General features: G+C 44.2%; 1 protein-coding gene across 1 annotated transcript in view; it reads right to left on the bottom strand.

Moving 5' to 3' along the window:
• Positions 1-5005, bottom strand: part of TAOK1 (TAO kinase 1) — a 144705-nt gene extending 139700 nt beyond the window's left edge. The window contains 1 exon segment of the mRNA XM_044004206.1: positions 4893-5005. The gene's annotated coding sequence lies outside the window, so the exon portion shown is untranslated.
• Positions 5006-14952: the final 9947 nt, after the last annotated feature.

The raw sequence follows: 14952 nt of genomic DNA, 5'->3' as shown, positions 1-14952 counted from the left end.
TTCTATAGGAATAGACAATGAAACTTACAAATGAGATTTTGGAACAAAACTCATGCTTAAATTGAGTACTTGCCTGTATTTTATGATGACTAGCGATAGTTCAAAATCCTAGGATTATAAATGTTAGGGGGCTGGAAGGAACTTGAGCCATCTAGTCCAATCCTCAACTGAGACCTTGAGAGACAAAGTGAGCTGCCCAAGGTCACCTAAGGGGCAAGCCAGGATCTGAATTCAGCTCCATTGCCTCTAAATCCCGCACCTTCCACTGCACCACATTGTCCTCTTTCTTTTTTTTTTTTTTTTTGCGGGGCAATGGGGGTTAAGTGACTTGCCCAGGGTCACACAGCTAGTAAGTGTTAAGTGTCTGAGGCTGGATTTGAACTCGGGTACTCCTGAATCCAGGGCCAGCACTTTAACCACTGCGCCATCTAGCTGCCCCCGTCCTCTTTCTAAAGAACCTTATAAGCAGGAGAGTCTAACCCCGATTTCTTGTGCTTTCATGTCTTTGAAATGCAAATAAAATGGGTATATTGATCAGGTTCTAGATAAATTACTTTTAACAAAAGAAAAAATTTCTCCCTATCCCCTCTCCAAAGTGTAACCTTTAAAAATAAACGACAAAAAACCCACCAAGAAAATGTAGTGATAAACTGTCCACATGATTCCACATACATTTTATTTAAAGCATAGTTCTTGGCATGACAAAAAGAGGGCACCCCATATAATTTAAAGGGGACTCCTCCTTTAAAGCCCAATCAAATCTCAGGGTGGGGTTTATCATTCTGATGAGAGGACACAGAAATCAAAAAGAATCCTGGGTCTAGAGTCAGAGCCTGGTTCTACCCTACCTGGAGGAGCTGGAGCAACGAAATTCATCTCTCTGGATTTCAGTTTCCTCATTTGTAAAATGAGAGAGTTCCAAAAAGAAAATCAAGCTCTCCATACTAAGGATTCTCAGTTTCATATACAACCTCCTCTTCTGTGCTACAAAGGAGATGGAAATGCTAATTATATTTGGTTCAGAATTTTAACTTATGGTTAAGTTCAGAATAAACAGTACAATGGGAAAAAAAACCCGAGGACAGATTTCTCTTTAAGCTCTAAACCTGTTATGGTATGTTATAAAAGGTTCTTTTGGCCTAAGCTGGTAGTCATTAAAAGTACACAAAAATAGTCATCTCAAATAGTGGCGGGTATGTTTATATAAACCTAATTCCTATAAATAAACTTTGGAATCAGAACAGTGATAGGAATTAAAATGTACCTTCAAGTTCATCATTATGAATTGCAATGTTCACTCAACAAGAGGAATGTTATTAAATGGTAATGGTCTGTGCCTTCCACACTCAATCATACTAGTATTTATTTTCTTATAGTCTTATAATAAAGAATGATCATAGGCTTATAGAATTAGAGCTGGAAAGGACCTTCAAGGTCACCAAGCTCAATGTCCTCATTTTAAAGATGTAGAAACTGAGGCTGAGAATGACTCACCAAGGATCACTCAACTAGTCATTCAACTAAATGTCTGAAACAAGTTTTCCTGACTCCAGGACTAGCACTCTATCTGATATATCAGACCTTCTTAAACAAGGACAAGAACTTGAAGATATGTATTTTGATTTAGGAGAATCTAAGAATCCTGTTGAATGAAAAATTACAAAATTTTCCATTTTATGCAAGTTGTACTCTATAAACTACACAACATTTACAGAAGGAAGAGGTTATTCAAGCATAACCCTGAACTATGCTGCCAAGTTAAGTACTTGTAAGAACTCTTTAACAGTGTCTCATTTCTACAAATTTAAATTAGCGATACTGCAGTGAATTATTTTAGGTAACGTATGAGAGAATGCTAACAAAGGGCTATTAAAAAAGGGCTCCTGGTTAAAACAAACAAAAAAGAAAGTAAAACAACCTAGAAATAAAACTTTATTATATCTTTATACATTGTTGATTTTGATACATTCTCAATAACTATTCATTCCAATAGCTGACAGATATAACTAGGAGGATTACTAAGTATTAATGTTTGCTAAGAATCAATAAATTCTCAAAGTTGAGTTACATACTCTGTGGCTAGTTAAGGGCAGAATCAAGAGGAAACTATGTCCAGATTTTTTTCTTGTTTGTAGTGAACAAAAAAGTTTCTTCCTTAGTAGTGGAAGAGCATTACAATATGGGTCAGTGACCTACCTTGTACTTGCCTTGACATTTATTAAAAACATACACACAACTCAACCCTTTGTCACAACTGACACACATTCATAACTCTTTGTTGTGTCCATTGTTCTCCCCAAATCCTTATTACAGAAAATATAGCCATCCATTTTATTTTCATCTCATTCATGCTATAGATATCGATATAGGTCCTCCACCCTGCAGCACTGTTTTTAAACATTCTTTTAGCTTAAAAGATTTCAGTATAAATTTAAAAATAAACCAAATGACATTCCAGACCTTTCAAGATAAATCTCACGATATCCACGTTTTGATAAGATTTCAGTTGATTCTTCCATCTACACAACATGAGAATTATAACTGAATTAGAGTTTGATAACAGAATGCCAAAAAATTAAGTCATTAAAAGGGAATTCTGAGAAAAGAAGCAGTTGTGGAGAACAGGAAGTGATGTACGTTGCCATTTTGTTCATGAACTATTTAAGAACATAAGACCTATAATCCATCTAGCCTCGTTTTGTCTTTTATGGTGGCATGAAGGGTTACACTGTGGATCTTCCCCATCTTAAACTCCTCTGAACCTGTTCATTCATATTTTCAGCCTCTACCATGTTTTGAGCAAAGAGTCCCAAACTTTTACTTAAAAAGTGGTACGTGAGAAACCTGACTTGGACAATGCTATTAAGAACTTAGAAGCAAGATACTAAAACCAATGAATTATTCTCGACCTTCATAATCAGTAGTCAAAGCATCTAAATGCAAAGATTCAATATATCTAGGGGACGGAGGCATGTGATGCCACACATACTGACTAAAATGAGACTCATTCTGGCAAAACAAGTTGGCATCTGACTACAACCTGGTTACTATCAACTTGGCCAACAACATCCGGATATTCCACTGCCTTAAAACAATCTTTCACACTGCAAAACACAACACATAGCAAGATATTTAAAATACCACAAATTTTTCTGGTCTGTGAACATTTGCAAGATATACCACTAACTATAGGTAGCATTTTAGAGAGCTTGAAAGTAAACAATTTCCAAGCTTAAAAACACTTGAAACAAGCTAAAAGCACCATGATTCTAATATAACAATACAATTATATCTGTACATTAATAATTCACGAACTCCCTCAACATCCAAAGGAAATCTTTCTTTTAATTCTAGCAGTTTTTAAAGGAGGGTACATTGTGTTTACTCTTCCTGAAATGCTATTTTTCAACTAGCCTAGCCCTAAATATTCAGGATATATGAAAATGTCAAAAATACCAACACTTCTGAGGCTGGGAAAAAGATTACCAGCAATAACATTCAAGACTAATCATTATTAACCAGTGAAGCTTTCTTGGCAAGAGACATTTTTAAGAAAGTTAATTTTGCCTTTTAAAAATAAATGTCTGGTCTACGGAGGGCAATACAAATCGGTAGGCCAACCAACAAGTGTTGCTGAAAATCAAATTAAGAGTGTTTGTTTTCAAAATAATAATAAACAAAAGGGAAATTGGGGAAATTCAACCTCTTGGCTGGAATAAAACAGACCTTACAGGGTATTTTAATCTGACAAATTGGCAAGTAAATGCTATTCCTAAAAACAGACAATTTCTGACATGGATTACTCTTATGTAAATTTCCCATCTTTATATATTTTGCAGAATCAGTTACCAAAAACAAAAAATTTACCAGGAAGGAACAAATGCCCAAACATGTTATGTCACCCTGTAATCTAAAGTCTTGGTGAATTTCTTGTTAAGTACAAAAAAGTCAGTCATTCTTACTGGGGGGGAGGAAACGACCAAGCTGTCTCATTCGAATTTATGCCTCAAATCCAACCTGCTCACAAAGACGTCAATCTCGCACTAAAAACAATAAATAAGAGACAAACAGCAGAACGGCCCTGACATGGGAGCCAGGCCTTCCTAGCCCCAATATCTCTGCACAGGGAGCCCCATCACAGGCATACTTGCCCAGGGCAGATCTCGGGGAAAGGGTGTATGGAGAGTTATCGATTAAAAGGCAGGAGTAACCTCTCCAAGGGAAGCGCCATTACCTCCCTCTCCCAGCTCCCCCTCCCTTCCGTGTAGACACGGGTCTGTGTATGGAGAAGCAGCCTAGGACTTCTGCAGCATTGCAGTACAGAGAATGGGGTGGGGGCTGGGGGAGACATCCTTCTGCTCCCCCTCCAAAAGAGGGGTGCAACCCCTGGAGGTAGGGAGAGGGAAATGAATTGGCTGCGGATCCAAGCAAATCCGATGCATTCTCCCTTCCTACGGACACACCGGCAGCGACAGGGGAGGAAGAGAAGGGGGACCACAAGAGGGAGAGGGCCTGGAGCCTACAATTTGGGGGAAGAGGGGCTCGACCCCGTCCCCTAGAGGAGGACACACCTTCGTTAAGACATCCCCAAGACCACCAGACGGGGGTGGTGGGGTGGTGAGGTCAGAGCCGGTTTCCTTCGGGTGTCCTCCCCCCCCCAAGGAGGCCTGGCTGGCTTCCAAGCCCCCTCCCCCGAATCCGGGGCGACCCTCCCCCTCAGCATGGCCTCGCCTCGCCTCCCCCTCCGGGGAATCGGCGCCCGCCGAGGCCCGAGGGAGGAGGGGGGGGGGTTCAGGCAGGCCCCCGCCCTCCGCCTCTCCCGACCGGCCCGACCCCCGGGTCCGAGCCCGCCGCCCCCAGCCCCCCACCCAGAGCCCCGCAGGCGCGCTTACCCTCTCGGCGACAGGCCAGGCCCGGCCCGGGGCGGGGCGGGGCGGGGTGGGGTGGGCAGCCGCAGCCCCCCGGAGCCGATCCGCTCCACTCCGCCGGAGGAGGCGAGGACGACGACTACGAGGAGGAGGAGGAGGGGGCCCAACGACGAGCCACCGCCCCCCCTCCGGCGCCCCCGCCAGCCGCCCAGCCCGAGCGCTGCGACAAGGGGCGGGCCGGAGGGGGCCGCGGCGGCGGCGGCGGGGCCCGGCCCGGCCCGGGAGGCGCCCGCCCTCAGCGCTGCCGGGCTCCGCAAAGATGGCGCGGGGAGGCGCGGGGAGCCGGGCCGGGCCGGGCCGGGTCGGGCCGGGCCGCGCCGAGGAGGCCCTGCCGCCTCACCGGCCGCCGCCGGCCCAGGGGGCGCTCACAAAGGGACCGGAGGCCGCGGGCGCCGGGCGGGGCCGGGCTCCCGGGCAGCGAGGCCGACGGCTCGCGGGCGCCTCTCGCTCTGCGCCCGGGACCGAGGCGGGCGGGGGCTGGGACGGGGCCGGGGCCGGGCCGGGCCGGGGCGGGCTGGCGCCCCCTCCTCGCTTCGGGCGGCGGCTGCGCCGGCGGACTCGCGCGCTCCCTCGCGCTCTCGCTCGCTGCCTCTCTCGCTCGCCGCCTCCCTCCCCTCCCTTCCCTTCTCTCCTCTCTCTCTCGGTCTCTCTCCCTGTGTCCCAGAGCCCTGAAGCCACAGAGCCCGGGTGCTGCCCGGGCTTCCCCTCCCCCCTCCCTCCACCTCCCCGACACCACTCCCCTCCTCCCTCCTCCTCCTCCTGCGCCTCCCCCTCCTCCCCCTCCCCGACAGTCACCCCAGAGGCCGCTCTCGCGAGATTTCCAGGCTGCCAGTCTAGGCCTGGCGCTACACACAACACACACTCGCGCTCTCGCTCCCTCTCTCACACATACCAGCTCTAGCACACACATACACACAGACAGACAGACGCGCGGAGGCCAGAATCACACTGGCAGCCGTCTTCCCCCTGCCCCACACGCCAGTTTCCTCACTGGCAGTCCTGGCACGCCCCCGCTAAAGCCCGTAGTCCCACCTTGGAGCAGCAAGCAGGTGCTTGTAGCTGGCTCGCTCACTCACTCGCTCAGAAAATGTCCCGGGGTCGGACTGGTGCCCGAGGGGTTGCTGTCACACATCTGCCCATCTTTGTCCGCACGCCTGCTATCCCCCGTGGGCATGCCAACCCCAAAGGCTGCAGACTCGGAGAGTTGCAAAGTGCAACAATCCCTCTCCACCCCCAACACACACATCCCAACTCTAACCCCAGCCCTAATTCCGTTCCTCTCCCCCTAACCCAGCGTTTAGCACAGGGCTTCGCACCAGCTAGGAACTTAATAAATGCTTACTGATTGACTGATGCACGCCTGCACACATATCCTACAGCCAGAAGGGGCCAAGTGTTTTTTAAACCGAGAGGAGGGGGGGGTCAAAGGCGCACTAACGACCTGCCTCCTCTGGGAAACTAGAGGTGGGGCGGGAGAGAAAGGCGGGGAGGAGAAGGGCTTGCTCCTATCTCCTCCCTGAACGGGAAAGTGGCCACTCCCCCACTTCCTTGTCTTGAGGGCAAAGGACAGTATCCTGAATGCCTCCAAACCTCTCCCAACCTCTGGTGTTTCCTAAGGAGGAATTGCGAGAGATACTGCCCCCCTCAAAAGGACTGGAACTTGACGATCACTCCACCCTGATAACCTAGATACCCCCGGCCTTACATGAGTCTGAAAACATCCTGCGTTAGAAATTAATACAGGCATCGTATCGTAAAATGCAAAGGAAAAATTACGGACCTAAGAGCAAAACGCTTTAAGTCAATGTACTACTTTTCTCACCAGCCTCTAAGAGGCAGCACGTTAGTGTGGGAAGAGCTTTTTGGTCTTTCAGTGGGAGGGCCCGGTTTCAAGTCGCGATTCAACCACGCGGAGCTTCAGTCTCCTATTCTGTAAAATCGGGGCGGGGGGAATGCTTGCACTCTCCACTTCACCAGTTAGGAAGAATGTGCTTTTGGAGCACTATTACCGACGGGATCTATTTACTGCACTGTCAGACAGTAGGGAGGCAGCAATGTTTGGCCCAATTTTATACGTGAAGATACTGAGGACCAGAGGGGTTGGGTGGCTTAAGTTTCCATAAACTTACCAGTACTGCTTGTAAAATTCACCGTCCCCTTTATGGAGAGAGGAAACTTTGGAGATTAACTAATAAACCACCCATGGTTTAGTTTACTTAATAGTGACAAAGCACTACAATAAACACACACACACACACACATACATACAAGTGTATGTGTATAAGTCATGAAGGGATTTAAATATTTAATAACGCCTTCAATTTTTGTTTTTAATTTACAATACCATAGCATCATATATAATATATAGAGAAAATGAATTTATGTGCGAAAAATCAAATCTCCTAAATAGCTAAAAAATAAAGAAAAAATACAATAATTTTCAAAAAGTTATTAAAATAGGGGCTGCTAGGTGGCACAGTGGATAGAGCACCAGCCCAGGAGTCAGAAGGACCAGAGTTCAAAACCAGCCTCAGACACTTGACACTGACTAGCTGTGTGACCCTGGGCAAGTCACTTAACTCTGTTTGTCTCAGTTTCCTCATCTGTCAAATAAGCTGGAGAAGGAGATGGCAAACCACTCTTTGCCAAGGAAACCCCAAATGGAGTCAGGAAGAGTTGGAAACAATAAAGGTACAGGGAAATGAGGCCTAAAGAGATGAAGTCATGACTTGGACTAGCCCAAGGTTACATTGGGGATCAGAATTGGGAGGTGAAGCTGGGTCCTCTGACTTCAGCTTAGCCCCCCCAAGGCGGTGTCCTCAAGTTCTGTGAAGAGCCCAGGCCTAAAAGTCAAGAGAAAGCAGGTCCTTGTCACCAGTTGGCTGTGTGACCTAGGACAAGCCATTAACTGTTCTATGCTCCAGCTTCCTCACCTGAAAAATGAGGGTGTTGGATCGGATAATCTCCAAGAATTTCAAACTCCAAAATTTGATGATTATGAGCGACATTCTTGGATTAGGTAGCTATGAGTCTCAGATTTAGATGTTCACAATATTAGAGATGGAAAGGCCTTTAAAAACCTAATCTAACCTAATATTCTCCCTAATCCATGAATCCTTTCTACAAAACATCCTCAACAAATACAATTATAGGATTTCAAGCTAAAACATCCAACCTTTGCTCCTTTACTTTTGTCTGGTGGGGGGTTTTTTTGGGGGGAGAGGGTGGGGCAGGCAATGAAGGTTAAGTGATTTGTCCAGGGTCACACAGCTAGTAAGTGTCAAGTGTCTGAGGCTGGATTTGAACTCAGGTTCTCCTGACTCCAGGGCTGGAGCTCTATCCATTGTGCCACCTAGCTGCTCCTGCTCCCTTACTTTTTATCCTTTCACTTCTCTCCCCATCATTATTTCCCTCCCTCCTCCCCTGTACCACCTACCCTGCCATGTTTGTAATATGTGTGACTAAAGAATAGTGAGGTATTTCTGGTCTCATTAGTTTATAATAACAGCTTATACTTCAATAGAGGAAGCTTGGTACTATGAAAAGGGCACTGGTTCTTTGGGTGAAGGACCTGAGTTCAAATCCCACATCTGCTGTTTTCTACCTCTGTGACCTTAGACAAGTCATTATTTCACCTCTCTGAATCTCAAGTTCCTTATCTAGAAAATGAAAGAGGGGGCAGCTAGGTGACACAGTGGATAAAGCACTGGCCTGGATTCAGGAGGACCTGAGTTCAAATCCAGCCTCAGACACTTGACACTTACTAGGTGTGTGACTCTAGGCAAGTTACTTAACCTTCATTGCCCGAAAGAAAGAAAGAAAGAAAGAAAGAAAGAAAGAAAGAAAGAAAGAAAGAAAGAGAGAGAGAGAGAAAGGAAGGGAGAAAGGAAGGAAGGAAGGAAGGAAGGAAGGAAGGAAGGAAGGAAGGAAGGAAGGAAGGAAGGAAGGAAGGAAGGAAGGAAGGAAGGAAGGAAGGAAGGAAGGAAGGAAAAAAGAAAGAAAAAAGAAAAGAAAACCAAAGAGTTGTATTGGATTGCCTTTGAAGTAACTTCCAACTCTAGATCTTTGAGCCATTGTCCCTTGATTCCATTGGAAAGGGTGTAATCCTCACAGACACTTCTATGAATAAATAAAATAGCATTTGTTAAATTATGTACAAAAAAGTATGCTAAGTCCTGGGGATACAAATAGAAAGTTAAAAAATAAGACAACTCCTTCAGTTAAGAAGTTCTAATTTCTAATGGAGGAGACAACACAGACAAAAGATATTAGCTGCAACACAAATGGAAAAGTCCCATGGTCCTTAGGATACAAAAGGTTCTATAACTGGCAAAAAGATCTTTGAGTGGGCATTTAATCAATGCTTGTTGATTGATGGATTGACTAATATGACTGAAAAATTCATCACTCTGGGACCAACTCAGTGATGAGCCTTTCCATATAAAGCTAACTGAACTATATAGGACTACCTAGTCCTAGGACAAAAAGGTATCATGGGTAAAAAGTTGCCTCATTCCAACCTGAGATAATCTGTACAGAGTCAGCTCTCAACAATTTATAGGTGGGTGAAAGTAATTGTGTAGATAATCCTAAAATCACAGAACTAAGGGTGGAAGACTGCCACAGGTCATGAGGCCTTAAGAAGTTAAGTGACTTATCCAAAGTCAAACAGGAAATAAGTGGCAGAGCTGGGATTTGAACCCAGGTCCCCTTACTCCAAAACCAGTGCTCTTTACACTATATGGCATGACCTACATATATTTGATTTTATAAATTTTCCTTCAAGTTTGTTTTACTTAAACTTATGATACTGAAATAGGCAATCTTCCTAAATCCCAGGCAACTGAATGAACAGCAGTAACCTAAGATGATTATGCTGGAAAGTAGAGAGATATTCCACTGAGAATGTAATATTCACTTCAGATAATTGAAAGTTGGTTGTCCTTGATTTTGACAATGGTTCATTTCTTGATGCAAACTGCTTTGTTTGGTTAAATAGAGTATATGGTTCTCCCTTCTTCTGCAATGTTATCTGGCTTAGAACACAACCTGTGACAAAATAACCCCTCCATGAAAAGTCATCTCTAATGACGATGATGATGATAACTAGCATTAATATAGAGCTTTAAGGTTTGCAAAGCACTTCAGAAATATCTCAGCCTCACAAATACCCTGTGAGATAAGTGCTATTATTATCCGCCCCCCTTTACACATGAAAAAACTGAGGAAGACAGAGATTAAATGACTTGCCAAGGTTCACACATAGCTATTAAGTGTCTGAGGCAAAATTTAGTTGGATTTTTTAATATGCTATGCTTCCAAAAAGGGCAAGACCTAGACATGTACACTGAAGTCAATCAATGACCCTACACTTCAGAACTATAAGGGACTTGAAGGTTTGTGTAATCCAACCCTATCTGAATTCATTTTATATATGAAGAAATTGAGACCCAGAGAGGGGAGATCACATAAGTGAGAGGCAAAGATAGGATGTGAACCAGGTCCTCCCCACCTTTCCCCTTCACCATTCTCTATTAGGTAGTGGGAGGACTATGAAGAAATCTGTTTAGTGCTTTTAGAGAAATGGTGGGTTGAAAAAAGAAAGAAAGAGAAATGGTGGGTTTTATAAAGGACAGGAAGGCTCTCACTATTAAAGAGGGACCTGGGTAGAGAAGAGAGGGCTGATTTTCAGGAGGTTTCTGGGGACAGAATCCAGGGAAGTCAGTAAACTAGAATTCTAGAATTCAGGTGTGCACAAATGCTTGTGTATGAGAGACAGAGAGAAAAAGAGACAAAGAGAAACTGACAGAGAGAGAGAAAGAGACAGAGAGACAGAATGAGAAAGAGACTGAGAGAGATAGAGAAACTGAAACAGAGACAAAAAGAGAGTGACAGAGAGACTGAAAGAGACAGAGAGAAGAGACTAAGGTAGAAAGACTGAAACAGAGAGAGAAAGAAGGAAAGAGACTGAGAGCCCACGAAAATGCCATTGAATCCGGTATGTATTTATCTCTGGATATGATATAGGCCCTATATATAGGAGGACATACATCACTCTGAGTGTATGTGGGTATTTGTGGGTAAAAACTAGGTCTCATTCCTTTCTTATACCACCTAAGCCTTGGTCGCCCATACAAGAGAGCTTAGTTGGTTCACCTAAATTATTCTTTACTGGGCATCTACAATATAATTGGAGCAAGAAATCCTGGGTTCAAGTTCTGCCCCTGTTACATATGATATGTGTCATCATGGACAAGTGATTTAATCTGTCTAAGTTATATTTAGGTTGAAGGTCATAGGCTTAACACTGGTGGAAGGAATTTCCACACTAAGAAATCACAGGTGATGGGCTATTGTGTTGATACAGGTAGGAAAGCAGACTTTTTTTTCCCCTCTGAGCCTCATTTTACTTCCCTGTAAAATAGATGATTGACGTAAATGATCTCTGAAATGTCTCTGAGATCTAAAAGTCTAGGCATCATTAAATGATGGAGGGAGTATTGAACCTGGACTCAAGAAGACCTGGGTTTGGGTCTGCCTCCAACACATTATCTTCAAGATCCTTGGCAAGGCACTTCATCATCTCTCTCAACCTCAGTTTCTTCATTTTTAATATGATTAATCAGTCACTCAACAAGCATTTATTAAACACCTACTGTGTGACAAGTGCTGGGGATACAAAGAAAAGCAAAAACAGTCCTTGCTCTCAAGGAGTTTACAGTCTAATAGGGTGACAACATAAAAACAATCATGTACAAACAAGCTATGCTGTCATCATTCAGTCCTTTCAGTGATGCCCAATTCTTTGTGACCCCATTTGGGATTTTCTTGGCAAAGATGCTGGAGTGGTTTGCCATTTCCTTCTCCAGCTTATTTTACAGATGAGGAAACTGAGGCAAATCGGGTAAAGTGACTTGCCCAGAGAGCTAGTCAGTCTGAGGACACACTTGAACTCAGGAAGATGAGTCTTCTTGACTCCATGGCCAGTGCTCTATCCACTGCTCCACAAACATTTCATAGACAGGATAAGCTGGAAGTGATCGACAGAGGGAAGGCCCTAGAATTAATGGAGATCGGGTATTCTGAACTCTCCCTGAGACCACGTGCTGTTTCTCTGGGTCTTCTAGGGTTTTTCTCCTGCTCACACTAACGGCCATGCTGAAGTTCTCTCCCTACTTTCTCTACCATGCAGCCAGAGACCATGAGAAGTTAGGGAGATACACAATCAATCCTTTATTGGGATATTAATTAATAAAAAATGCTTACTGTGGGGCAGCTAGGTGGAGCAATGGATAAAGCACTGGCCCTGGATTCAGGAGGACCTGAGTTCAAATCTGGCCTCAAACACTTGACACTTACTAGCTGTGTGACCCTGGTCAAGTCACTTAATCCCCATTGCCCCACACACAAAAAAAATGCTTACTGCCAAAACTGATACCAATAGTAGCTTAATTTAAAAAAACACCACAGTTGTCAAACAAAACAAAACAAAAAACACACACACTTGTGAGATAGGTAGAAGAACCAGGATAGAGTAGTGAAAGAAATCTAGAGAAGGAGATGCTTGGTACTTGTCTTAACTACCTCAAGGACTGTTAGAGACAACTTAAAGTTAACTGGTTAATGTGTATTCAAGTATATACATGTACACAGAGGCAATAGATGAACCTAACTGTGCCCAGGGGTTCCCTGGAACTAATTACTAAATTGGGGGAATAATTTGATGTCTCCTGGAAATACCTACATCCAGCAGGGAGCTGGATAGCCATTCTATGAAACCATGTTGAGAAAATGCCAACCTGTCTATGTTGAACTGTATGCCCAATAGAGTCAAGTGTGTGGGCAGGGAGTTGGTGAGAAATGTGTGCCTTTGAATTCCCAGCTTAGAAACCCAGGGTGAGGCTCTCTGAGGGAATGATACCATCAGAAAAATTACTAGAAGCTCACCTAGCCATAAGTGTTTATCAACCCATGCATCGTCTCCATCTGACTTTGTCTTTAGGGCTGGGACCAGTCAGCAGAAGGTGAATTTCCCAACCCAGTCTTTAAACTGGCAATCATTCTGCAGGGTTTGGCTGTCACACATCTTCCAGGCATGTTTGTAGTGGGCCACCTGACATTTTAATTGCTTTTAATAACACAAAAGTAAAGCCAGCCACATGCCAGTGAGGCCAATCAGCAGCAAAACCTATTTTTTGGATCTGGATTTTCCTATAGTACTATCTAGCTGGGGAACAGGTGATATCAAACCTTTCAAAATCACCCTGAATTTGTGAATGCATACATTTTAAAACTCCATGAAGGGTGAGCGCTTAGCCAGTGTGCCTTTAAGAGTAATAGACCCACAAATGACTCCTTACCCAGAATTCACTCAATCTCTTGTATTTACCAGATAAGCATCCAGGCAAGAGGTGAATAAATTAAAGTAATCATACCCATGAACCTGAGGCTAAAAGCAATCAGGGGGCAGGTGGATAAGAATTTAAATATGCAAACCCACAGCCCTGGCATTCTATTTTTGTAGGCAACTCATGTTCTGTGCCTTCAGCTGTATCATGAGCAGGATATTAGTAAGCATGAAAAGGGCTGGGCAACATGCTTGTGGGCTGAGAGTTCAAGGGAATGTATCTTCAGGGCAAATTCAGCTCCACAATTGGGTACAACCCTGTTCTTTGTGGGGTACCTGCCAACACAAAAAGTTCTTCCAGAATCCTTGTCATAGCAATGCCATGTATCTCAAGAGATAAACAGAACACAGCAAAGAGAATGCAAAATGATATGATGTCCAGTAGGTCTGGAATTATTTTGGAGCCTCTTTTTTTTTTCTTTTTCTGGGTAGGGCTGCAGGCAGATTGAATAAAAACTATGCTTAGGCCAGGCAATGTGTTTAATGAATATTTCAAACTAGATGTCTCATAGACAAACTGAACATGTCTGAAAGAGAAGTAGATGGTCCGAACATCTCTTGGGTCTACAACTTTGACATTGTCCCTAATTCTTCCTCATTTATCCAATAGCTGCCATCTCTTAACCTTTTCCATCTCCACAACATCTCTCCCTTCCCGACTGTCTCCTTACCTTACTTTCCTTATTTTAACAACCATTTCCACCTCACTAGACACTTGGACTCCATGCCCTGGGTCCCTAGACTCTCAAAGAGACCTCTTGTTTAAGGGGGTTTACAGGGTGGATATGCTCCCCTTTCCAGGAACTCTTTATTTGTTATCTTCTCCCACTAGAATCTAAGATCCCTGAGGACAGAAATTGTACCTTTTGCTTGTTTTTGTATCCCTATTGCTCAGCACAGCCCGTAGCTTCATAAATGCTCTTACTGACATCCCTTTTTTAGGACTCTCACAGCTACCATCTTGGTTCAGACCTTTATTGCCTCTCACCTGGTCCCTCTGCCTCAAGTCTCTCCCTACACCAATATATCCTCTACACAGCTGCAAAGTAATTTTCCTTTAGTACACCATTCCCACTATTGTATCAATTCCTCTCTGTTTGACTTTTTGTTTTTGTCATTGGGTTGTGTGTGTGTGTGTGTGTGTGAATCAGGGCTAAGTGATTTGCCCAGGGTCACATAGCTAGAAAGTATATGAGGTCACATTTGAACTTAGGTCTTCCTGACTCCAGGGCTGGTGCTCTTTTCACCAAGCCACCTAGCTGCCCCTGCTTGACTTTATTTTTTTTTTGCAGGGCAATGAGGGTTAAGTGACTTGCTCAGGGTCACACAGCTAGTAAGTGTCAAGTATCTAAGGTCATATCCTTTAAAACCTGATGACAACTTACCTATCCAGACTAATTCTTCATTACTTCCCTTCCCCTACTCTTCAGTCTAGGCAAATTGTCCTTCTTACTAGTATTCCTTACAGAAGACACTCCATCTCTGTGTCTCTGCAATGTCAAGACTCCATGTATGGGATGATCTCCCTCCTCATTTCTACCACGTAGAATGTAATGTCTTACTCCCTTTAAGAGAGTTCCATCACTATCTTCCCCATGAAGCCTTTCCTGTCCCCCT

This window comes from Dromiciops gliroides, chromosome 4 (genome assembly GCF_019393635.1).
Source record: "Dromiciops gliroides isolate mDroGli1 chromosome 4, mDroGli1.pri, whole genome shotgun sequence".
In the NCBI taxonomy this organism is placed as follows: domain Eukaryota; kingdom Metazoa; phylum Chordata; class Mammalia; order Microbiotheria; family Microbiotheriidae; genus Dromiciops; species Dromiciops gliroides.
Note: the sequence above shows the minus strand (reverse complement) of the source record. Positions and strands in the feature narration are given on the sequence as shown.